A 27,202-nucleotide genomic window follows, 5' to 3' on the forward strand; every position below is an offset into this window, starting at 1 on the left:
GGCACACATCAGATAGATTCCTGTCAGATTTGACAGGCACCTGACAAATCTTTCTAATCTTTCTAAATCTATAAGGGCTGGTGCACACCAGAGTGGTTCTGGAGCGTTTTTTAAAACGCTTGCAGGGGAAAAAACGCTTGGCTAATAAAAGTGGATGGGCTGGTGCACACCAGAGCAGTTCCTTTTTTCCACAAATGCAAACTCGGGGGCTGCAGCATTTTTCAGATTTCTGAGGCATTTCTGCCTCAATGTTAAAGTATAGGAAAGTGGAAACAGCTCTGAAAAACGCTAGATCAGAGAAGTTTTCCAGGTGTTTTTGTTACAGAAGCGGTTCAGTAACAGCTTTACTGTAACAATATTTTAAATCTGCTACACAAAATTGCTCCAAAAAGCGCTAGGCATGTTTAGAAAACCTCTCTAAAAATGCCTAGAATTGCTCTGAAATCTGCTCCAAAAACCTCTAGCGTTTTGTGGATCTGCTAGAGGTTTTTGGTGTGCACTGGGCATGTCACCTTAAAGGGAACCTGAACTGAGTAAAATTATTTAAAACACACGAGGTAACTTCCAATGACCATTACATAGTTACCTTGCCATCAGTTAATCTCAGAAGCTTACCATTTTCTTCTGACAATGATCCCTTCCAGTTCTGACAACATTTTGTCAGAATGGAAATATATCAGTTGCTGTCAGTTATAGCTGAGATGACAACTAATGTGCCAGGTAATGTCCATGTTTCCCTATGGCTCAAGTGGGCGATGTTACAGTTTAAAAGTGTGCTGACCAGGAAACAGTTTTGGGGTAATGGCCATTTTCAAAATGGAGGACGGTGAATTTTCTTGATCACAGTGGACAAACGGGACGCGGGAAAGGAGAAAGAGGTTGAGGAGTTGACTACACGGGAGGCAAGTATGACTTATGTATGTTTATTTTGACTTTATTTTCAGTTCAGGTTTTCTTTAATGTTAGGAATACACCATGCAATTTTCTGTTAGATTTTTCTGTTACATTATTTTCTGCAGAGACTGGTCATTATCTCTGGTACATGGTCTTCTAGTTATGTCCTGCTGAGTAGAACAATGGCCTCAATTCACTAAGCTTATTTCCTGTGTTTAATAACATTTCTCTAGTTATGACCATGGTGATACGGCATGTAGTATTCACGAAACATTTTACCTCAGGCAAACCTAAAGTTAACTCTAGCCTTAAAATAACTCCAGAATTCTAAAGTTAAAGACAAGGGGCCATATGCAATTCTCTTTTTCACCTGAGTTTTCACCTAGGAGATAATATTTCATCTTTGATTTTAAATAACTTTCCAGTACTTTTCAACTAAAAAAGTACCAAAAAGTTGGTAAAAAAGTGCAATGAAAATTATTTTAATCATTTTCTTGCCTTCTGGGAGCTTAAAATTCATTTTATTGACAAGTTTAAAAATATCACCTAGGAGAAAACGCAGGTGAAAAAGTTAATTGCATATGGGCCAAGCTGTTAATTAACTGTGTGTGTAAATAACTACAGAGGAGCTAACATAACTACAGAGGAGCTAACATAACTACAGAGGAGCTAACATAACTACAGAGGAGCTAACATAACTACAGAGGAGCTAACATAACTACAGAGGAGGTAAGTTAAGGAATGAAGAGATAAGATAACTCTCACTGTGTGGTGGCAAGTTATCTCTTGCCTTATTATCTCCAGCATGATCTTAGTGAATTGAGGCCAATGCCTAATTGCTAGGCAGATAGATGGTTCCAACATGTTGGAAATTATCTATCTGGCAGGTAAATCTAAAAGGTGCCCATACACTAGAACGAATAAAGGGTCCGTACACATGCCGGACTGGAGGCAACGACGGGTCCGTCGTCACCTCCCGCTGGGTGGACGTTCCAACGACAGTCCGGCGTGTGTACGCACTGTCGGCGGACTGATACGGCTGCTTCGCTCAGATCGCGCAGTCCGGCGGATCACTCAGAAGCAGCCGTATCAGTCCGCCGACAGTGCATACACACGCCGGACTGTTGGAACGCCCACCCAGCGGGAGGTGACGACGGACCAGTCGTTGCCTCCAGTCCAGCATGTGTACGAACCTTATGGGCAGATTCGACCAAGAGACAAATTTATCTCGAATCTGATTCGAGATAAATTTGTCTCTAATCGAATCTGCCCATACACTACAGGCCGATTCCAGCATGAAATCATCAGGGAATCGGCTGAGCAGTCGCCGTCTGCCTCGCCGCTGCCCCCAAAACGTATGTAGTGTAGTGCATTTATAAATTACCTGTCCTGTAGCAGCTTCCGCACGGTGTCCGTCCATTTCGCCGTGTAAGCCGCATACACACTAGCGGCGCATAGCGTCCGACGTCAGCCGCTATGCGCCTTCGTGACGTCAGACATAGCGCCGCCGGCGTGTATGCGGAACCCGGCGAGATGGACGGAAACCGCGTGGAGGCTAACACCGGACAGGTAATGTATAAATGCACTACACTACATACACGGCGGTAGCGGTTTCGTCGCTCGTTCGCAATTTGGCCGCCGTACCGCCGCGCACCCGACCAACCAACCTCGGCCCGACATTTTCCAACATGCGCAATCGACTGTGCACCCAATTTCTGTCCCGAAATTGGTTGTTTTGTCGGTCAGGCATGCACTTGGCAGCACCACGATTGGTTGGTTGGTCGAATAGTGTATGGCCCCCTTAACAGAAGATTGTATGGTGTATTCCCAGCATGAGTCATGGGGAAAGCAAAATAAATGTCAAAGATCTGTGGCATGTGAAAAGGTAGTTGAACTCCATAAACCAGGAAAGGGATATAAGAAAATATCCAAGGAATTGAGAATGTCAATCAACAGTGCTCAAATTAAGAAGTATAAAATGATGGGTTCTGCTGAAACCAAACCACAGTCAGGTAGACCAACTCAAATTTCAACCACGACTGCTACTAAAATAGTTTGGGATGCAAGAAAGAAAAATTAAATAACTTCAGGTAAAATACAGGACTCAGGGGAAAAAAAAAAAAAAAAAAAAAGTGGTGTGACAGTATGAAGATGCACAATAAGGAGTCGCTTAAAGGGGTTCTGTGAACTGTCTAAATAAACAAAAACTGACACTTACCTGAGGCTTCTATCGCCCCCTGCAGCTGTAATGTCCCGGCGCCGTCATCGGTGTGATATTCATCTAACAACACAAAAAATGCTCGCTCCTACGCGCATCATCAGGAGCTTACTGTGCAGGCGCAGTGCAAAGTTTTCTTGTACTGCTCAATAAGCTCCCGATGACGTGCGCGGCCACAGCCGCAGTCTAATCAGATGGCTGATTAGACCGGGACCGGCGATGGGGAACGAAGGAGGACAGCGTGGGACATGACTGCTGCAGGGGGCCGATAAAAGCCCCAGGCAAATGTCAGTTTTTGTTTATTTAGACAGTCCAGAGAACTCCTTTAAAGAAAGATGGGCTGCATGGTTGAGTTGCCAGAAGAAAGTCATTACTACGCAAATGCCGCTAAGTATCCAGCTTTCAATATGCCAAACAGCAGAGACAAGCCTCACACCTTATGGCACAAAGTTATTTGGAGTGATGAGACTAAAATGTAAATTTTTTTGGCCACAACCATAAACACTACATTTGGAGATGAGTCAACAAGGACTATGATGAAAGGTACACCATTTCTACTGTGAAACATGGTGGTGGATCACTGATGTTTTGGTGATTTGTTAGCTACAAAAGGCACAAGAAAGTTTGTCAGAATTGATGGTAATCTAAATGCAGTTATCAAAAAATACTGAAGGAAAAATTGCACTCATCAGCCAGTATCACTGAGCCACTCTAGGGAGTTCATGCAAGACAGCCCAATAATTTATGGGAACTGGAGGCTTTTTGCCAGGAAAAATGGACAGCTTAACCATCTGAGAAGATAAAGAGCCTCACCCACAACTACCAGGAAAGACTTCAAGCGGTCTTTGATGGTAGGGGGCAACACAGTATTAAAGGGAAGGTTCAAGCAAAAAAAAAAAAAAGAGAGATTCACTTACCTGGGGCTTCTATCAGCCCCATGTAGCCATCCTGTGCCCTCGTAGTCACTCACTGCTGCTCCAGTCCCCCGCTGGCAGCTTTCTGACCTCGGAGGTCAGGGCCACATTGCATACATTTTTACGCATTCCAGCTAGTGCAGGAACAAAAATTTACGCGTTTCACCACTAACGCGTAAAAATGTATGTGTTAATGTTCCTGCGCTAGCGGGAATGTGTAAAAAATGTACGCAATTTGGCCCTGACCTCCGAGGTCAGAAAGCTGCCAGCGGGGGACTGGAGCAGCAGTGAGTGACTACGAGGGCACAGAATGGCTGCATGGGGCTGGTAGAAGCCCCAGGTAAGTGAATCTCATTTTTTTTTTTTTTGCTTGGACCTTCCCTTTAAGAACTGGGGTATGTAGACTTTGATCAGTCATTTAGGTAGTTTGTGTAGCGATTATGATTTAAAAAGAGTAAACAGTTGTTTGACAATAAATGGCAACCACTATTCATGAGTAAAAAAAAAAAAATTTGCTTTATAATTCATATTTAGTGAAAAATGGTTAAGAAATCATAAATTTTGCCAGAGTATGTAAACTTATGAGCACAACTGTAGAAGTGATCACTACCAGCATAGCACCAAAGAGAAGCTAATACAAAGGAAGGAAGGGCTCTAGTGGGTCCATCTGGTCAGCGGCCCTGGTGCAGTCACAACCTCTGCATCCCCTACTGCAACAACGTTGGCTGACCCAAATTGCACTGCTTGGAACATAAAGCTACGTCTACATGTAGCGATCCGGCGGCGATTTGGCTTTGACAGGTCGGATCTCGCCACCGCCGATTCCCTGCTCGTTCCCCACGAGGGGACAATGGCAGGGAATCGAGTGGAAGATAAGCGGCGCCGGCGGGGACGAGGGCGGATCGAATCCGGCGCACACGCGGCGAGTGGGGACGCGGCGGGTACGTGCGGGGATGCGGAAGAGGAAATCCGGCGGCTAATCGAGCCACCAGATTGCTCCGTCTAGATGAGGCTTAAAGAGAACCCGAGGTGTGTTTAAAGAATGTTATTTGCATACAGAGGCTGGATCTGCCTATACAGCCAAGCCTCAGTTGCTATCCCAAACCCCCCTAAGATCCCCCTGCACTCTGCAATCCCTCATAAATCACAGCCACGCTGCTGACAAACAGCTTGTCAGAGCTGGCTGTGTTTATCTCTATAGTGTCAGTCTGCTGCTCTCCCCACCTCTTGCAGAACTCCGGTCCCTGCCCCCGTCCCTTCCCTCCAATCAGCAGGGAGGGAAGGGATGCAGGCGGGGAATGGAGTTCTGTAAGAGGTGGGGAGAGCAGCAGACTGACACTATAGAGATAAACACAGCCAGCTCTGACAAGCTGTTTGTCAGCAGCGTGGCTGTGATTTATGAGGAATTGCAGAGTGCAGGGGGACCTTAGGGGGGTTTGGGATAGCAACAGAGGCTGGGCTGTATAGGCAGATCCAGCCTCTGTATGCAGATAATATTCTTCAAACCCACCTCGGGTTCTCTTTAAGGTCACCTTACCCTAACCTTTGTCCTAATGCTGACCTTCCCATGGATAAGCCAAAGACTACGTAAAGATATTAACTGTTGCTCATGGGGATCAGGACTTTGTCCCTAAAGCAACAATTCTGTGCATAAACTAGGAGATGTGTGCTCTGGCTACTGCTGGGTGAAGTGTACAGTTATGGAAGTGCATGATGGCGTGGTGCATGATGGAGCAGATACCAGTGGCCAGTGCATGCTTAGTAGCATGAAGCTGCTTGTGCATGGCTTTTTCCTCCATGCACAAATGGCTTTAAGCTACTGTGCATGTGCAGACCGTACTCACGCAGGCACAGTACAGACACACCAATACATGGATTAAAAAGAGAGGCTGCAAACAAGAAGGAAGTCCCGAGCAGCAGTGGTGGGGTTGAAGAAGATCTCAGAAGCCTCAGGGGCATCTAGAGACTTCCCACTATGTCAGTATCTCAGAACCATTAATTTTTTTCGAACTACAAACGAGGGGTTGTACCCAGAATTGGTATTGGCTCATACAGGCAGGGGCATAGCAATAGGGGATGCAGAGGTTGCGACCGCATTGGGGCCAGAGGGGCCCCGAAGGGCCCTCCCTCAACTACAGTATTAGCTCTCTTTTGTTCCTGTGCTCATAATAACTTCTATAGATACTTTGAATAGTGGTAATCATTAAACTGTTTCCCATACCCATCTGTCAACTCTAAGGAGACATGGGGTGGGGGACAGGCAAAGGTTCAGCAATAGTGGCCCACTTCTTCATGGCTGACATCTGGCCAAGGTGTTCCAATTCAGAAGTATATTTGTTTTTGGTCACAGATTTGCTCTAACTAAAAAAAAATAAATAAAAAAAAAAAAAAAAAAAAAGTTTCCATCAAGATGATGTTGGCTGGACTGAACAGCTGTCTATGTTCCATCCAAACTATTTCCCCTATCCCATCAACATCCAGATGAGGTAGTCAGCAAGGATCTGGGTGGTAGCACCTGCTAGTCTTTCATTGTGAACACTGAGCTGATCCTGCCCACCTTGTCTAGGACGGTAGTCATAGTTTCACTTTGTGGACAGCACTGCAGCTACACCACTGGGGAAGGTGTGTGTAGGGAATGCTATATTACACAAGCCTGCACTGCAATTCTACAAAAAGAGTTAAACTTGGTACAGGCATGCATATTTTGATTGGCCAGTTTTAACACTCCCGTGAAGTATGAGGGCCAACAGATTTTGAATACTATGAACAGAATGCGTAGGTAAGCTCTCATACTAAACGGAGTGGTAAATTAGCCAATCATTGGTCACTCAAATCTGGAGGTGTGCAGGCACGTACTCATAAAGTGTACCTGAGGTGAACCTCGGGAGACACTTACCTAGGAAGAGGAAAGCCTCTGGATACTATAAAGGCTTCCCACACTGTTCTCCAGTCACCAGTTGCCAAGCAAAGGCTTGATGACAAGTTCAGACACAAGCGCAGCCGTACTGTGCATGCACAAGTACAGCCATGTTTGCACAACAAGCCGGAGCTGCTCGTGCCAGAAGAGGAACGCAGCCTAAATGTTCCAGAGGGTTCCGGCGAGGAGGACATAGGAAGTCTCTACATCAGAGGTGCCCACACTTTTCGGCTTGTGAACTACTTTAAAAATTTAGCAATTCAAAAAGATCTACTCATGTACAAATTTAGGGGCACAATTGTATATACAGAATGGGAAATGCAGCGCGTTTAGGATCTACCATGAAGTCCTTCACGATCTACTGGTAGATCGCAATCTACTTAATGGGCACTCCTGTTCTACATGATACAGAGGCCTTCCTTGCCTTAGGTAGGTCTTTTTTTATGAAAAGGTTCCCAACAGGTTGACTTCAAAGTGGTAATTATTTGATATATGGCCAGAAATCAACCATTAGATAGATCCTTCTCTGATCGCATCTGATCAGAGAGGTATCTATTGCCTGCCCATACACTGCACAGCAATTTCCAATACATTTCAGTATGAACTCTATTGGAAATCGTCCTGCCACCTACTGAGCTGCTGCAAAGTGTATAAGTGTAACTCCACCCTTGTCACCACTGTTAAAGTCTCACCTCTCCATTGGTATGACTTCTGGCCTCCTCCGCTGGTCAGAGTCACTGCGAGCTCCTGTACCACAGGACTCACCACATATAGTGATATTACAACATGGACATTACACATTGTGGTCTATGCAGTACCCATATTACCAGGCAACATCTGTACCTAAATTACCTGCTTCATACCACGTCAGGGTTTGCCAACTTGCAGGTAAATTTTGTTGCAGGAGCTCACTTGATCTTCACCCATGGGGAACCTTTTTAAATTCAGGACTAGTTCGTCTAAATAAAGCTTCAAAGTAAATCTCATTAAAGGAAGCATTGAGGATGCCATTGCTGTTTTTTTCTCATAACACTGGTAGTTTCCACAGGAGACTGAAGGTGGTGAATTCACTATCTGTGAGCTGGTCCCATGCACCGGGCAGGTGCTCGCTAGCTCTCGGCATAGACAACCCCTTATGGAGTTACGCTCGCTGGGTAACACAACCTCTGATTGCTACCAGGGCTGTGGAGTAGGTACAAAAATCCACCGACTCCTCAGTTTAGGATTCCACCGACTCCGACTCCTCGACTTTGCATATTACAATCTTGTTGATGAAAAGTATGTAACATGAAAATCGTCTCTTAACTGCCAACGCTTAGGAATTTTAAAAGACAACTGAAGTGAGAAGGATATGTAGACTGCCATATTTATTCCTTTTAGTCAGACTAAAACTAGTCCTTGGTAAGAGTATTTTAAAAAAGGTACAGACCGTAACAAAGAACATCTATCAGGCCCTAGGCAATGTAACTGTGGGTACATGCAAGAGTGATGTGCAGGTACTCTGCAGGGGAATAAGGAGATTCTTCCTCTATTACACATTCTTCAGGTACAATCCAAACCAGGTTTATGGGTGATAGACAACACCTCTGTGTTCAATATGCACTACATTCTCAGTGGATTCCCTGCAGTTCTGTGGGGAGTGCATATGTAGAGTATACTACTACTGTGTAACAAAGTAAACCTGAGACAGATGAAATTAAAGTTTTATACATACCTGGGGCTTCCTCCAGCCCCCTTCAGGCTAATCAGTCCCTCACTGTCTTCCTCCACCACCTGGATCTTCTGCGATGAGTTCAGGTACTTGAGCCAGTCTGGCATAGTGTGCATGCACACACTCCGCCGCGAGCATATTACACCTGCGCAGCACTATTGCGCAGGTGCAGAATGCGCCTGGCTGTAGGAGCGGCACGCGGCCGGACTGCGCTGACTGGCTGAATTACCAGAAATCATAGCAGAAGATCCAGGTTGCGGAGAAGGACAGCGAGGGACTGATCAGCCTGAAGGAGGCTGGAGGAAGCCCCAGGTATGTATAAAACTTCTCTTTTCATCCGTCTCAGGTACCCTTTAATTCATAGTCACTAAACCAAATTTTAACAACTTATTAAATTATTTGATTTAACGAGCAAAGAGTGCATACATTTGCATAAATCAGCAACAGCGCAGAATGATTTTCATCTCATTGACCATATCTATTAGTGACACAGCTACACATAAGGCTTTATTCTTACAGCATAGAACATATATATCTCCTGTATACACATAATAGATACTGTACAGTCACAATCAGATGTGTATATCTGCCTTTAAAAATACGGGGACTGCTTTATTAATGCAACACAAGTAACTAATTTTGATTGGTTTATTTCATTTTTGTGGACGAAGCACAACTATTACTGTATATATAAATTTATGATGACTATTATCTGAGAAATAGAACATTTTATCATATTTTCTATTTTAATTACAGTTTAAATGCATTAGGAGTCGGAGTTGGTGCATTTTTTTCCCGACTCCAGGCACCCAAAATTGCTCCGACTCCACAGCCTTGATTACTACTACTTAGCTTTATTCACTATCCAAAAGCTTTTGACTGTGTAAATCACGACAGACTGTGGCAGAGTCTCATGGAAATGGGGATACCAGACCAACTTATTTGCCTTTTGAGGAATCTATATGCGAACCAAAAAGCAACAGTTAGAACTAAGTATAGAATAACTGAAAAAAAATGGTAAAAGAGTGTGACCGGGTTATATATTGTCTATTTAACTTCTATGCCGAACAAGTAATGCAAAAAGTTGATTTGGATGACTCAGCTGGAATTAAAATAGCGGGCAGGAATATTAACAATCTGAGATATGGCGATGATACTAATCTGATGGCTAAAACTGAGGCAGAACTGAAGAGCTTAGTCATGAATGTCAAAGTACCAAAGCTGGTCTACTGCTTCTTATCAAGAAAACTAAAGTCATGCCATCCGCTCTAATTAACTATTTACAAACGGATAGGGAAAAAGTAGAAGTTGTAACAGATTTCATCTTCCTGGGATTCAAGATCTCTGGAGATGGTGACTGCAGCCATGAGATTACCAAATGCTTGTCACTTGGAAGGAAAGGTATGGCTAATTTGGACAACATACTGCAGGACAGAGATGTCCCTTTAACCACAAAGATCAGGATAGTTAACGCTTTGGTCTTCCCAGTACTGTAGTAACATATGGCTGTGAAAGTTGGACTATAAATAAGGCCATGCGCAGAAAAACTGATGCTTTTGAATCATGGTTGTAGAGAAAGCTTTTCAGAGTTCCTTGGACTGCCAGAATATCAAACCAGTAATAGAAGAAATAATGCCAGCATGTTCACTAGTATTTATAATACTACTATTAAAACTGAAATACTTTGGTCACATAATGAGAAGACTAGATTCTTTGGAGAAATCCTTGATGCTAGGAACAATTGAGGGCAGAAAAAGTAAAGGGTATGCCTATGCAACAGCTGAAAGAAGAAGTGATGTAAAGACATCTGGCATGCAAAAGTACATATGGTCAAGAAGAGTCAGAGTCAACTAAAGGGAGGAGGGGGGGGGGGGGGATTTGGGGAACACCACTGCATGTCAAACAATCACATGCACGGTGTTACCAAACTCTGCCATTCGAATGCATAAATCTATAGCCTAAAAGTGCTTGTGGCCGGCAGCCTGAACTGGACTGCCAGACAAGCACGCAATTCAACCGTCTGTGGAAAATGGGCCTAACAGTTTTTGTTATGGCTGCAGCACTTCGTGTTTTCAAGTCCTGCAGAAAATTTGTAACCAATGAAGATATCAATAGGGATAATGTATTATAAGAATCTTTAAATGGCACGTTCACATTAAGTGTAAAATGTTTGTCAACAGAGAGGTGGTAACCAAGGAACTGGTTACTCTTTATGTCCCTCAACTCAGATTTAGAATGACACATCTGTAGCCTCTGGTTCTATGACACGTCCAGATATTATGCAAGCCACAAAACGAAAATGTCTAAAACCCCTATGTACTCACATGGTTGCTGCCTTTTCTGGGGGTGGGGGAAATACCAGCCTTAATATAGTTTCCTATTCGTAACATTAACATCACTAATTATTACTACCCATGCATGCAAAATACCATCCAGATGGCAAGCCAAGCTGTGGGAGAGATAGGAATAAAAACTTACACTGGGGCTTTAAAAAAACAAAACCCAAGATCTACACAAAAGGTTCCATCAATGTGGGAACTGCTGTCCAGGAAACATGACAGCTGTGTCAAAGTTACAGCGCTCATCTGTATTATAACTACATTATGAGAGCCATGCTGTTGGGTTTCAGATACAACTTCTGTGCAGGGCTGCAAGAGGTGCCCAACTTTTACTACATAACAGCACAGTGGGTTCAGACATCTTGCTGTGGGGGACAATAAAATGATGCAGGGCCAGAAGCAGAACAGGAAAATGGGGTGCAGTCATCAATGACAAAAAGGAAAAAACTAGGCAGTTTGAAGAGGATGACAATTACCATGGCGACAAACCACAGCCACCCTGGACACATTACAAGAGTATGGGCGAGTCTGGGAATACCCAGCCATGCAATGTGCCAAGCAAAGGATGGTGTTCCCAAAATATGTGTTTTTTAATAGCAAAGTCACCCACAGATCTATAGTAATTCCTGTAAGCGGTGAGTCAAGTATACATCATTTTAAATGGAATTGTACCACCAGAATCAGATTAATGAAGTCAAGATAGCCACTCAGGTTAACACTTCTGAATAGTGTATAGCCTTCAAACAAAATATAGAAATTAGTCTCAAATAATTTGATAAAAACATAAAATAAATAAGATGCCCACACAGAGGTAAAATACATCATATAGCAGAAAAAACACAAAATCTGAAATAAACACTGGCAGTCAAATGGATATTTGCAACCAATTCATGGTCCTTCATGCACTGTGCAGACATTAGGCAGTGCCAGGGCTTACAGTTAGGGATTGCTCATAAAATATGATGCCAGCCTCATAAGGTAAATTCGAGAACAATTCTTAAAGAAACAAAAAGCCTTGTGCAGGATTTTTCAGTCCTACACATGGATGAAGGAACTTCAGAATTGGCCATATGCTTAGAAGAAAGCAGTCTCCTATATAAGGCAATGTGGTTCAGATAATAGGGCAGGAGTCCTGCTCCTGAGGCATTGGTGAATGTGTGTGCTGAACACAGGCATGTCACCTCCTCCCTGTGTGAGATGGAGAATTCATTACCGGCTGGCTGATCTCGGATTATCCCAAGGTCTGGTACAGCTGTTCAGCACAGCTGGCATGTGCAGACTATCTCTGGACACCAAACTCAGCAGATGTGACCCTTTAGGGAAAGGGGGATCCTGGGGGAGGGGTGCCCTAACCGTCTTGCTGTATTTTTGGCTAGGGTTGCACAAAACCAAGGGCAGCAGATTATCTATTTAACTCTTCCATAATATACAATAAAAAATAAATGAGAACTCGAATTGTACCACAAATTTCCCATTCCTGATCACCCAGACAAATGCGTATTTTGATTCACATCCTGCTATGCGTGTCCACATGCATACACTTGCATGTAAATCTATGTTAAAATGGTTAATGGTTAAATATCACTACTAGGACAAAATCTACCATATATTATCCATAGATCACGTACATTTATATTTATTCTTTAGCAAAAAAAAAATTAAAAAAAAAAATTTCACATTCCTACATAACATTATTTATTTATATATTACATAATTCATGTTATATAAGATATACCCAACTGAAGCATGAACTGTCTGAATGACTGTAGGATATCCAGTGTGTGTCTCACACACAGCATCATCATCATCATCATCATCATCATCATCATAGGAAGTGAACCATGTTGTTGTGAGCGCCCCAGGTGAGTCAGGCTGCCCCATATATTGGGTGGGGTGGACGCAGGTGCAAGGAATGCCTTGTAAGGGACGGCTTATGTCTGCTGCATCTATAGAGCTGCCAACATATATATTAAACTATAAGTTATTCATTGTCTCAGTGGGCATAGTTCTTCCATTGCATCAGTCCTGTAGCGATTACAGTGCAGGGCAATGATTTACCTGTGGCTCGGGAGTAATAAGGGGTTAGGCAGACTACTGCTCTGCCTATAGGTTACCTTATCCTGGCTGTGTCCTGTCCTCGGATCAGGCTGTAATCTTCCAGTGCCCCGGAGTATCGCACTCTGTACAAATCTGGCGAGGAAGCCGATAGGCCGGTCGGCGCGGTGCTCAGCTGCTGGCAGGTGTCAGTCAGTTCCCGGTGAGCCCTTGTCTATCGCCGGTAGGGCAGCCCCGTTATGTCTGTCTATGTATCTGTAGAGCAGCTGAGCGGATTGCACAGCTTACAGACCGGCCGGGACGCAGCACTATGCTCAGCGCAGGGGGGGCTCTGATGTCTCTCGGTGTACTAAATACTGAGGAAGGAGTCTCGGGTGCCTCTGTGGTCATCTGGCTTACCTTGTGCTTATTAATTACCCTATGGCTAGTAAAACCCGACATCTTTTTGCCAGGAAAATTAGGAGAACCGCGAAATGCATTGTAAACACCCCCGCCACAAGAAATGGATCCGTCGATTTCTCAATGCAAACTGAATGAGTCTAGGCTTCAGAAAAACGAATGATACGTATTTATTTCCATCATGTAGCACTACATACCAGCTCCAAAACATTACTACCTACATTGACTGTTTCCAGTAGGTGGCTCAGGGAAGACTGTGAACTGGGACAATGGAAGAAAAATAGAAGACTGATAATTACACGTGACAATTTTATAATCTAGTGGAAGCAGGAGCAACAGTTTACACAGAAATATAACACAAATATTCCCCACCTATGGTTGGACACATTTGGCGTCAATTCACCAGAGGTTACCAACCTATTTATCTCTTGGGAGGTAATTTACCTCCTGTGATATCTCCAAATAGCAATTCTCCAGAAGTATAGGGGAAAATATCGACAGAGAGAAATGCAGGAGATAAATGTGAGATAAGTATGAGATAAATAAGTGATAGTTAGTAGTTAGTTTTTCTCCAAATCACAATTCACCAGGGAAGAAAGGGGGTGTGGCCATTCGTTATTTTTTCATCTCTTTATCCCCTGAATGAACCTGGAGATATCGTGGTTTTCACACAGCAGCTGCTGCTGTGGAAGATGGAGAGTTTTGAGCTTACTCTGTTAGGCCTGGTGCACACCAAAAACCGCTAGCAGATCCGCAAAATGCTAGCAGATTTTGAAACGCTTTTTCTTCTTTTTCTGTAGCGTTTCAGCTAGCATTTTGCGGTTTTGTGAAGCGTTTTTAGTGTAGTAGATTTCATGTATTGTTACATTAAAGCTGTTACTGAACAGCTACTGTAACAAAAAACGCCTGGCAAACCGCTCTAAAGTGCCGTTTTTCAGAGCGGTTTGCGTTTTTCCTATACTTAACATTGAGGCAGAAACGCCTCCGCAATCCAAAATCTGCAGCAGCCCGGGAGTATGCGTTTCTGCAAAACGCCTCCCGCTCTGGTGTGCACCAGCCCATTGAAATACATTACCCAAGCGTATCCGCAGCCGCAAGCGGATCGCAAAACGCAGCCGAACCGCTCTGGTGTGCACTAGGCCTTAGAGCTTGCTTCTATTATGAGGAGACGAAGGCGCAGGAGGAGGGTCTGTTTAATCGCCCCTCGTATTTTTCGTGAGAGAACAGTTCTTGATAATTTTACTGAGACAGAGGTGGTGAAGAAGTTCAGACTCACTCGTGATATGATTTATGATATGATCCGGCAGTAAAAGGCGGGAATACTCTGGTCAGGTAGTGGTAAAACTCCGCCTCCTACCCACAATGCTTCACTTTCAAGCTTACAGAGAGGAAAAGTATCCCATGTAAATCATTATTACCGATTACCTAACTCTCTGCTTTCTCACACTTTCCTCATGCATATCTCTCCATTATCCCCTGCTATCTAACACTTTTCTCTCTGTCCTCTCACACTGGTGAATTGACTCCAGAGTGTTAAAATACCTCATGAGATAAACTACCTACCTTTGTTCTCTTAGTAAATCCTCTCTGGTGAATTGACGCCAATGTTACACTTAATACAGCTTCAATAATTTTGTTGAATCCTCTCTTAAAGCGGAATATAACCCTGCATTTCAACTTTGCTCTAAAACATTATTTACAGTATATTATATGCAACCAGCATTTTTTTTTTTACTAGACCAGCATTGGAAGGGTTACACAGGGCTTTAAAGTCCCTAGAGATTTCTGCAGACGAATCCGAACTTGAGTTTGATACTTTTTGTTTACAAATATGTGTTTATTATGACTCATCTCTCTCACTGAGAAGGAGCTTGGAGGACAGCCAAAGAGATGTATCTATTGATAAACAGTTACACACTAACAAAATAGAATGTAACTATCTGAATGTCTGCACGGAACTTAAAACCTCTGTGTTTAACCCTTCCAATGCTGGTCTAGTAAAAAAAAAATGCTTTTTGCATATAATATGCTGTAAATAATGTTTTAGAACAAAGTTGAAATGCAGGGTTATATTCCGCTTTAACTCAGCATAATTTCCATGTGAGTTGATAACCTGCAATTGCCAGTCACCGGCTACTTCAGTGGATCCCTATGGGGGTGGTCCTACTAGCAGCATTGCATTTTTTGCAGCATTTTGGGAATGATCCCGGAGTGATTGCATTAGTTGCTACAGTAGCCAAATCGCTATAACTCCAGAAACTGTGGTGAAATTGTGGCACTTCCAGGATTTGCTAAATCGCGGGCGGATTGCGATTGTTTCAAAACACCCATAGTGGGTCCTGTGACGTATGCGCAGTCACCCACCAATTCCTGTTCCCTTTGCTGCAGTTTACCATAAAGCCTCAAACCCTGAGGGAATCCTGAAGACAGTCAGAACTGCAGGCAAAGTAACCTTTTGGATTGGTTGGTGAGTCCACACACAGTCCAATTTCGATTGTATATACAATCGATACAATCTGTGCTCTCATATAGAGGCCAGGTCACTGCCACCAATCCGCAATAAAAGCGTGCGAATGCGCTAATTCTAAGGGCCCGTTCAGATCACAAATGCGGATGGCCATGCGTGCAGAACGCGTGCGGACCGCAACGCGTACGAACACACGCCATCCACGTTTGTGTGCATTGCGTGGCTGATCCCATCACTGAAAAGTGAATGGGACAGCCACGCGTTTTGACAAAATCTGCGTGCAGCATGCGTTCCCGGACCGCACAGGTCCGGAACGCATGCAGTGTGAACATCAGACAGTGCACTCTATGCACTGTCTGATGTCGTGCGTGTCGCCCTCCTGCACGCGTTTCCAAAACGCGGCTGGAAACGTGTGCAGACTGAACGGGCCCTAACTCTAGCTAAATCCTGTAGGAAAAAGGGTTAATTTGACAACCTTTCTAGAGATAGCAAAACTAACAATATTTAATATCAAACAGTTATGGTAACATGTCTCTCTCTGAAATTGTGAATTCTTTTGGCGGAGATTTGTTTCAGAACAGCACTTAGACGAACGTTTTTTTAATCGTTTATTTAAAGAAATAATGCAGAACAAAATATAGCAATAGAATCAAATTGATGCAGAAATAATAAGGGTTCAATATGAAAATAATGGCTGATTACAGTCTGAGTAGTTTGTCAAGTTACCGTGTCCTTTGCGATAATAAGTCCCACAGAAGATTTGAAGTCCAGTTATGGAAGGTTCTGTGGAATAGATAAACGTCTTGTAATGCCAATCCTTTGATGGTATCGGATGGCTGGACAAAAGACTCTCTCCTCTGTCCATTGTTGGTTTTAACTCTTCCTTTGCCAGAGGGCGGAGTTGTAAAAGGAGATGGGTGTTGTATACCTTCTCGGACCCTTTGTCATGACAAGCAGAAAGAATAGGCAATAACTGGAATGATCATAGCTCGGCAACAGCCGACCAAAACCTGCAGCGAGTGACACGGACGCACTTCTAGTGTTCTCTGTGTCACACAGATACCAAACATGTGCATCTTGGGGTATCCCAAGGCAGATCACACTGTTGCTGGTTTTCGGATAATGGTAGGAACGTTCTGATTGGTTCCACCACACACAAATTATTACTAATAATGGTCTGCTAATTTTGTAATGGCTAGCCTCGACAGAAAACTGATTAATATAGTAAAATGTCTGAATGACTTATTCCTTCATATCAAGGTGAATTAAAAGTCATTCTCTCTAACTCCCCTCAGGCTAGATGCAGGAATGTGGTGCTTAATGACTTTATGAGGGGTCTGTTCTGTCCTAGCTAGTATCATCTTTGAAGTAGATTTGTGAGCTATGTGAATGGCTCTGGTTTTAGGGTTTATTGCTGCTCTCAGGAAGCATAAACAAACATTCACATCCCCCCAGTGCAGGGGTTGTGAGATGGAAAAACACTAATTTTCTAAAAGCAGGCTAATGCATTTAAAGGGGTACTCCAGAACCGATTTTGTGCGCAATTTTATACGATTGCGCCAATTGCGTGGTTCTGCTGGTGAACCCAACTGTCACAGGTCCCAGCCCTTAAAGCCCGGGACACACCTTCAATTTGCCAATCAGTGACCAATTTTACCACCATGTACTATGAGAGTTTACCTACACAATTTGCTCATAGTATTTAAAATCTGTTGACCCTCATACTACATGTAGGTGGTAAAATTGGCCAATCATTGCTGCGCATTAACTTAGAATTGCGCCAGGAATTGCTGTAGCTAACTTTGCAAATGTTTGGATGGGCCCTTTAACCCCACTTGCCACAACCCAAATTACCAGTATTAGGTAGTCTTTGGGCTCCTAGGTAGCCTTTTTGAAGTTGATCCTGAAGTGGATGGGGTGCCAGTGAAGGGCTTTACAGAGGGGAGTTGTGGAGGTGCTGCGATGGGAGGAGTTGATCAGTCTGACTTCTGCATTCATTGCTGAATCGGGGGGTGGGGGTGGTTTAGAGGAAGGACTGATAAAATGCAATTGCAAAAGTCAAGGCGATGTTGTGGAGGTGGAAGTTGCACAATCGGGGCTGTGGAGGTATATCTGGGTGTTGCCGGCATAGAGGTGGTAGTTGAATGCCATGAAAGAGTTGATTATTCCAGTTGAGGTGGTGCATAGTGAGAACAGTAAGGGTCCCAGGACAGAGCCATGGGGAACACCAACTGAAAGGGGAGGAAGAGGAGCCGTTGAAGGATGTTGTGAGGGAGCGATTGTAGATGTAGGAGGAGATCCAGGCTAAGGCTTGGTCACGGATAACCATGGACTGCAGGGAATGGAGGAGCAGAGAGTGATCGATTCGACAGTGTTAAAGGATACCCCAACTGAAATGTGACATAATGAGATAGACATGTGTATGTACAGTGCCTAGCACACAGATAACTATGCTGTGTTTCTTTTTTTATTTTTCTGCCTGAAAGAGTTAAATATCAGGTATGTAAGTGGCTGACTCAGTCCTGACTCAGACAGGAAGTGACTACAGTGTGACCCTCACTGATAAAAAATTCCAACTATAAAACACTTTTCTAGCAGAAAATGGCTTCTGAGAGCAAGAAAGAGGTAAAAAAGGGGAATTTCTTATCAGTGAGGGTAACACTGTAGTCACTTCCTGTCTGAGTCAGGACTGAGTCAGCCGCTTACATACCTGTTATTTAACTCTTTCAGGCAGATAAAGAAAAAAAGGAACACAGCATAGTTATCTGTGTGCTAGGCACTGTACATACACATGTCTATCTCATTATGTCACATTTCAGTTGGGGTATCCTTTAAATGCAAAGGAGAAGACCAAGAGGAGCAGGATGGAGTATTTACCTTCAGCTTTGGCAAGGGCAAGGTCATTGACCACTTTGGTGAAGGCTGTTTCAGTAGAATGGGCTGGACAACATTTGAATTTCAGAAGGTTGAAAAGGGAGTTGGAACTGAGGAATTGGGTCAAGCGTTAGTGAACCAGGCATTCAAGCATTTTCAGGACAAAGGGAGGAGGGAAATTGGGTGGTAGTTGGATAGCAGTGTAGGGTCAAGTGAAAGGTTCTTCAGCAGGGGAAGAAAAGTGGCCTGTTTGAATATGGAGGGGAAGGTTCCGGTGAAGAAGATGAGATTGGGGCTAGATCAGGAAAGTGAGGGCGGAAGGAGTCAGATGGGACTGGATCTAGGGGCAGGAAGTGGCAGGTGAAGTTGCCAGCAGCTGATTGACTTCTTCCATGGTGACAGGTGTAAAGCAAGTAAGGGGGAGGGCAGGAGTGGGGGGAGGGAAAAGAGAAATATACCTTTAGATGGTGGTAATTTTGTTGAAAAAGGGGTTTGACAGGTCAGTGGCTGAGAGGGTCGAGGTTGGGGGGAGGTGGGGTAGGGCATTGAAGGCGTATGACGTAAGTTGGAGGCTTGGGCAGCGATCACACCAGTGAAGTATTTCTGTTTGCTATAAGTGAGGGCAGTATGGTGTGTCTGCAACTTGGTCTTGCAGGAAGGGGTGAGGGTGAAAGTAAGGAGGTGGTGGTCGGAGATGGGGAATGGTGTGATGTCCAGGTTTGTAAGGGTGATGGCTTTGTAGAAAATGAGGTCCAGAGTATGACCAGCGATGTGGGTGGGGGTGTTAGTGTGCTGGGAGAGGCCGAGGAAATTGCTGAGGGAGAGTGTTAAAGTCTCCGAGGATGATGTAGGGAGGTCAGAGGACAAGATGTGTGGGAGACGGGAAATGTAGCACTGGACGAGGGCAGTAAAGGGCCGCAATATTGGCTAAGAGAGGATGGTAGAAGCGGATAGCATGGGCCTCAAACATAGTAAAGTGGATGGGGGAGGAGGACATGGATGGTGCAGGATGGGGAGAGGAGCAATCCCACCCCTCCCCCAGGTCTGGAGGTATGGCTGAGGTGTAGACCCCCCCATAGGAGAGGGCTGCAGCCGCAGGCAAATCGGTAGGGACAAGCCAGTTCTCAGTAAGGATGAGGAAGGTGAGGGTTTTGGAGAGAAAGAGACCATGAATGGTCATAAGCTTTGTCAGGCTTGTCTGTTCAACGACTATAGGTCAGGCTGTATAGCCCAGCCCGTAACACCTGCACAAACTCCTACCTAGTACAAACTACAATAACCCTGCAGGCAGATGTAGCATAAAGACTGACCCATCAACAGCAGTCATACAAACATTTTCTGATACGGCGACTGTAGGAATGCATAATTGTTGGACTAAAGATTTATCCATGAAATTTCCTACAGCCCCAGAATCAACCAAAGCAAGACAATTGTGGACATTTTCCCCATATCTAAGGGAAATAGGTAACATGATGCGTTCACCCTTAAGGGAAGGTACCTGTCCACTTAAAGGAGGTGTCTTGACCGCATCTAAGTGCTGAAGTTGCAACTTCTTTTCCTTCATTGGGCAAGCAAGCTCAAAATGCCCTGTACCCCCACATTAGAAACACAAACCCCCATCCCCTCTCTTGGTTTTCTCTGCCACTGATAGTCTAGAAACACCTAACTGCATGGGTTCAGGATCAGCAAACGCAGGAGACCCTGAAACAGATTCCAGAGGATCTTCTGACATATGAGACCTTCCCTGTCAGCGTTGTCTGATTCGCCTGTCAACTCTAATTGCCAAAGTTATAGCTCCCTCCAGAGATGTAGGAACTGGATGACTGACAAGGATATCCTTTACAAGATCAAAGAGTCCAAACAGAAAATGGTCCATTACAGCTGAATTGTTCCAATTAGTTGAAACTGCCCATCGCTTGAATTCTGTAGCATATTCTTCAACAGTGCAATGACCTTGTTGCAGATTCTTTAGTCTTTGTACGGCAGTAGAAGTAACATCAGGATCAGAATACAGTATAGCCATAGCTTTAAACAAGTTATCAACTGAGGTCAAGGCTTCATGCTCAGGAGGTAGGCCATAAGCCCAAGACTGTGGATCCCCTTGAAACAGGGATATTTCAAAGGACACTCTTTGAAATTCCGAGCCAGAGGATTGAGAACGGACTTTGAAATATGTTAGGCAATTATTCATGAAATTACTACAATGAGATCTGGTGCCAGGAAAATGTATCCGGAAGAGGCATTTTAGGGTCCATATGAATTAGAGGAAGTATGGAATGTTCAGCAGGTTGAACAGGAAGTCCAGCACGAGAAAAGGCATCGGCCAATTGAGTCATTTGTACCTGTTGAGCAGATACTTGTTCCATGAGCTGATTGTTCCTGTGAGGAGCAGTAGCTGTTGTTTTAGCTCCTCCATTGTGGAGACCCCCGTTAGTCTCCTTTTTGATTAGGGGATATTCAGGCCTGTGATACTGTCAGGCTTGTTGTCTGGTCAATGACTGTAGGTGAGGTTGTATACCCATATAACTGACCTATAGCCCAGCCCGTAACACCTGCACAAACTCCTACCTTGTACAAACTACAATAACCCTGCAGGCAGGTGTAGCATACAGACTGACAGATAGTATCCACCAAACAGAACCAAGCAAAATACAAGCACAGTATCACAATGATATAGTCACCCGAGGCCTGAAGGATGAGGCAATCCAGGTGAGAGTCAGATGACTGCAAGCAGGAGTAATAGTATGCAGATCAGAGGCTTTAGAGATAGCGTGGTCAGTTCTTAGCCAGATGTCAGGGCAGGCAGCGTTCATGCAAATCCTTATCCACTCAGAGATCAATCCAGGCGGCAATCAGAGTCCAGGTACAATGGCAAAGTCGGCAACAGGTGATCCAATAGAGCGTAGTCAGGAGCAAGCAGGGTCAGCAACGGGTAATCCAATCTAAAGTAAACGTGGTGAAGATACAAGGCAAATCGGTAACAGGAGTCAAAAGGTTTTTGTGAGCGCATACCCAGCAACAAACCAAAAGCTAATGCTATCACGGGCGATGTCTGGGGGCGCTCACCTGAGTTAAATACAAGGACAAACCAATCAGAAAGCAAGGCATCCAAAACAACCAATAATGCAGCAGCGTGTCAGCAGATCAGCTGACACGCAATGTACCCATGTGGCTACTGTTTACATCGGCGGAGCCCGTACTGAGAACGCGTCCTCCACCTGCCGGCCTGCACAGCGCGTGAGTGAGCGGCAAGGCCAGCAGCATTATGTGAGTCAGCGGCAGGGCCGGTGGCGACAAGTATTCCTTACAAGCTTGTTATGGATGGATCTGGCATTCCAGAGACCGCAGGAGAGCGTGTCTAAGAGGGAGAGAGTGTCTGAGGTTGGGGCAAGGGTGTTCATAGGGGTGGGTGGAGTGTGGGGTTAGGTGGGCGGTTTTGGTCATGGTGAGGGGGGAGTAAGGACAGAAGTGTGCGGGGGGGGGGGGACTGGAGTGAGCCTTGGGTTAAGAAGTTTAGTGGGAAGTGGGCAGGGGATGAAGGGCAAGAGCAGATGGAGCCAGAACATGAGGTAGCAGTGGGGGGCTGAGCAGGGGAAGGAGGAGCAGATATGAGGAAGGGACACATATTGACGTGCAGGGGGTACATACTGTCGCGCTGGGAGCAGTGATGTAGCCATTGGGGAAGATAGCAGTGGTGAGGCAACCGGGTTATCTGCGGTGATGGGGTTGACCAGGGCAACAGAGCAGCGGCTCCAGTTATCAGTGGGCTGGCCGGCAGGCAGGAATGACCTGTTTAGGCTGCAATGGTGTTCAGCAATACAGGTGAGTTACAAGGTAAAGGAAGTTACCTTGGTGTAATGTTGAATTCTGCTGACTTGTTAGTGAATTCTGGTAAATTTGTTTGTAAGATCCTTAAAACTGATCCTTTAAATGCGAGCTGACCGTTATCAGAGCTGACAACAGAACATCCTTATATACACCCAGCCCAAGTATCTGGAAAAATTGGCTTATACTCTAATCAGCTGGGAGACAATCTGGAAGTCGATCAGTGGGGGTGGTCTCTGCAAGTCTATGCAAATAATAAAGGCCGGGTTCTTGGGCGGCTACGTCCCAAGGGGACAGCTGAGCATGGAAGAGGGATGGCTTCATATGGAGGCGGAGGTTATAAATGTAAAAGGGAGGCTCCAAATGGGCACAACACTTGGAAGATGGGGACTGCTGTAGAAGAAAGCTGTACTTAAAAGAGAACTTCTTTACATGAATGTTACATATAGAAGAGGGGGCTGCACATGGAATCAGAGGGAGCTGTTGCACATAGTGGAGTCACAATAAAGTTGGCCCCAGGGTGGGAAAAGTATAAATCCGTCTTGATCACGTGAAATGCATTGAGAGCTGTTTGGAGTTGTGAGGCTATACACCACCCCAGTATTAGTGAAGCGAGGAGCGTGGACCCCACCTGCCACTGGGAAAAAAGGAACATACTGCACTCCTGCTCTATGAAATGTGAATAAGGCTATAGTGCTGTACAAGAGAGAGCCACCCTGGTCTCCTTGCAGTTGCAGCAGCTATTGCCACTCCCTGTGCTGGGAAAACATTTATATACATCAAGGGATAGTAGACCAACAGAAAGAGAATTAGAGGATGGGGGGCTAGGTGGTTGCATACTTCAAAATATGTCATTAAACATCAGGCCACATATGCCGTATTTATAATAGTCCTGTTGCATCTAGTTGAGAATATAGCACTGGTCTGCAGTGCAATCTTCCTTGACGAATGAATTGACTGTTGAAGTGTTGCTTAGAATATGCCTAGATTACTTTGCAGTATTAGATATTGCACTGTGTGGATCTGGGCCACGCTCTCTCTTGTGGGTTCTAGTATGTGCTCAGTGTTCTTTCATAACCTACTTGATATAATTACAGAGCATCCTCATGGGAAGAGACATAGGAATTGTCCTCAATTAAATCTAAGCAAAAAACAAAGGATATGCTGGTCAGTGTGGATATTCCAAAAGATTAGAATTATAGATATCCATGCACATGCTCTTCATTAGATATAACAAGTAAATAACCAGGAGAAGCTAAAAATTCATAGAAAATGAATGTCAAATGATGTCAGTGCTGCACAGGCTATTTTGTAATCTGTTTAGAATCAGATGTTATTAACTTTAGTAGTAAAGAGAAATGTGAGAGCATTGATGCAAGGCTGTCATAGTGACTGCTATGGAGCCTGGGGCTCTGGGAAGCCCATCCTTATAGAGGAACTTAACTAAGGATTAAACCTCATTCCAATTAGTAGCCAATACCCCCTTTCCCATGAAAAAGCTTTACCTTTTTGTCAAATAGATCATCTGGGACATCTGTATAGCTAATATCGTAGTAAAATCCCTCCCACAGTGTGATGTCAGGGCTATGGCCGTGACAGTTTGCTGTTTGTGAACCTTGTTCCATTGAGGGAAATAACGTCTGTTTCCTACTGCCAAGCAAACAGCATCTCCCTCTGTGTTTTTCTTAACATCTTAGTAAGGGGGCTTTTAGGACCATTGTAGTCCCTTACACACTCCAATGAGTTCTGGGTCACCATGAGCTTGCTGGTTAGTCTGTCCCTCTCGGTGTTACAAGCCCTACTGCATAGAGCCAAATTTATCCATGCACTGATGAGGATCAAACAATCCGAAACAGTCTGTATGCATGTTGGATTATTATGGCTCTGTACAAATTAACAAGCTGACACATCATTGCATTCCAGCGGTTCTGGAGGTGTGTTTAGCTTCTAAGGGTACAATAGGTAATTTGCATATATTCAGCAGTGATGCCCTGGGAGACATCTCAAGCTCACTCCAACCTGAATTATCGCAAATTCTTTCTGTTTTAGGAAAGCAAACTTTTGTTTTTCTTGACATCTTAGTAAGGGGGCTTTTAGGACCATTGTAGTCCCTTACACACTCCAATAAGTTCTGGGTCTCCATGAGCTTGCTGGTTAGTCTGTCCCTCTGTGCATAGATCTCTCAGTAAACGAACATTCCACTGAGATCACCTGGTAAGACTAAAGATGTTCCAGCCTGTGATAAATTTCAGAATCCAAACTGGGGTGAGGAAAGATTTATAATGGCCAAATACTAAGTAAATCATTTATAAATTAATGTTGAAAAAAAAAAAAAAGCTATTTTACTCATTACTTTATTTTCACTGCAGTTCCTCTTTAAGGGTAATTGAAGTGGGCCAGCTGCTGGAGCACCCGTTCATTCTCCCTTATTCCTCACTTCTGATCTGGCCCCTGTTTTGTTGGAGATTTGTAATGATCCCTTCCAGGACAGTTCCCTCTAGTGTAAGCTCTCCACTTTCATTTGTTTGCTTAAACTGCAGAGCTGCATCACTGTCCTTGCAGCCACCACTCTTGATCCCACTTCTCGTCAGCCACATGTACCCTTCCTGACTGTAATGGGATATTTTCAATGTAAAGGCTTAACGAGTACCCAAGGTGGTGTGTGTGTGTGTGGGGTAGGGGGGAGGGGATGGGGGGGGGGGGAAATGGGACACAGAGGGATGTTCCCTGCTGCAGGACATGCCACTGAGTCGTCGTCCCTCCCCCACCACCGCTCTCTACCCCTCCACCGTCGCACTATCACCCCCAGAAATTTGCAACAATGATTGAAACTAAATGACTGCAGGGCACAGGAGCAGCGGAGAGCGGCATGGATGGCGGCTACCTGATTCGCCCAGCCACCCGGATACGATAGCATTGCTCTTTTTTAAATTTTTATCCCCACCTCAGGTTCTCTTTAAGATTTTAATGGACAACTGAAGTGGGATATGGAGGCTGCCATATTTATTTCCTTATAAGCAATACCAGTTGACTGGATATCCTGATGATCCTCTGCCTTGAATACTTTTAGCCATAGACCCTGAACAAGCATGCAGCAGATCAGGTGTTTCTGACATTGTTGTCAGATTTGACCGGATTAGCTGCATGCTTGTTTCTGGTGTTACTCAGACACTACTGCAGCCACATAGATCAGCAGAGCTGCCAGGCAACTGGTATTGTTTAGAAGGAAATAAACATGGCAGCCTCCATATACTTCTCGCTACAGTTGTCGTTTAAATCTGTGGTTTGCTTAGAAACCATATAAATATGAATTAATATCTAGTTCATTCACCTACCAACAAAGAAAAATAATGAGCATTTGAACTTTGTAGTACTATCCTGTTATCAGGAGTGTTTCTTGACCCAGATACAAGTGTTTTGGCTTCTCAACCAGGGTTCCCTGAGTACTCTGCAGGGGTTCCTTGGCATTTTACCCCATCCTGAGGTAAGTATAATAGAGCACACTATACTACTGTATATACTCGAGTATAAGTCTAGAAATTTAGGTCCAATTCGCTTCATAAAAGTATAGGGGTCGACTTATACACGAGTCATGGGCAACACTGAACACACTGATTAATGTGTGTACTAATAGTGACATTCCGATTGGCAGCAATTTACCCATTTGAAAGGGATACTATGAGGAAAGGAAATGCCAAGAAAACACAGGTCTGAAAGTCCTGGCCACATCAATTAACAAGGAAAGGGGTATGGGGGAAATGCTGGGCTGCGTCAATGGCTGCAATACTGTATGCAGTGCAGTCATTAACCCCTCCTGGTCCCCAAGTGCAGCTGTTAACTTTGCTGGATAGAATTATACTTGAGTCAATAAAACTTTCCAGCTTAAGAGGGTTGAACATTGGAGTCGACTTATATACGAGGCCGACTTGTATTCGAGTATATACGGTACGTGGTACGTTAACAAGAAGCACTAAATTGGGGGGACAGGATACAGCATAATGAGTGGCAGTGTAATAGGGGGTAGTGAAATAAACAGCCACGCATACTTTTAAAGACCATGCCTCCTGCAAAATAAATGCCTTGAGATCCAAAAGTTATTTGCAGGGTTCCTCCAGGGTAGAAATGTTGAGAAAGGCTGGCATAGATCCTAGGTTCTCATCACATAGATTGAGTACCTAGGAAACAGATGCTGCCATTTGTGTGTATGGCAAGAAATATTTTATTTTTATTTTCCTCAGTCTTGTGAATAGGAAGGCTGTAGTCTACATTAATTAGTTTTGCACGCATGAAAAACAAATTGATAGGTTATGTACAGAAATAATGTTTCCCAAAATAATAAATTATTGCCAGGCGGATACACCTAATCAGAATCCATTGACTAAACCCACATACCCACTATTATTGTCATGAGGGGTGTGTAGCCATATATACTGTTTATGTACTGCCTGTGTCTTTACAGTTCATGATATTGTCCTGGAAATTCAGCATATTTGCAATATTCAATACAAACCAAATCTAAACCAATAAAAGATTATTTAGCACCTGTCATATCACTGTTATGCTGTTCAGGCCTCCTTTGTTATCCAATC

At 44.2% G+C, this 27,202-nt stretch overlaps 1 protein-coding gene across 1 annotated transcript in view; it reads right to left on the minus strand.

Moving 5' to 3' along the window:
• The window catches only part of HPCA (hippocalcin), an 82,906-nt gene extending 69,564 nt beyond the window's left edge, over nt 1-13,342 (minus strand). Inside the window, exon 1 of the mRNA XM_068268844.1 lies at nt 13,108-13,342. The gene's annotated coding sequence lies outside the window, so the exon portion shown is untranslated. The remainder of the gene's footprint in view (nt 1-13,107) is intronic.
• Between the last annotated feature and the right edge of the window lie 13,860 nt (nt 13,343-27,202).

This window comes from Hyperolius riggenbachi, chromosome 2 (genome assembly GCF_040937935.1).
Source record: "Hyperolius riggenbachi isolate aHypRig1 chromosome 2, aHypRig1.pri, whole genome shotgun sequence".
Lineage (NCBI taxonomy): Eukaryota > Metazoa > Chordata > Amphibia > Anura > Hyperoliidae > Hyperolius > Hyperolius riggenbachi.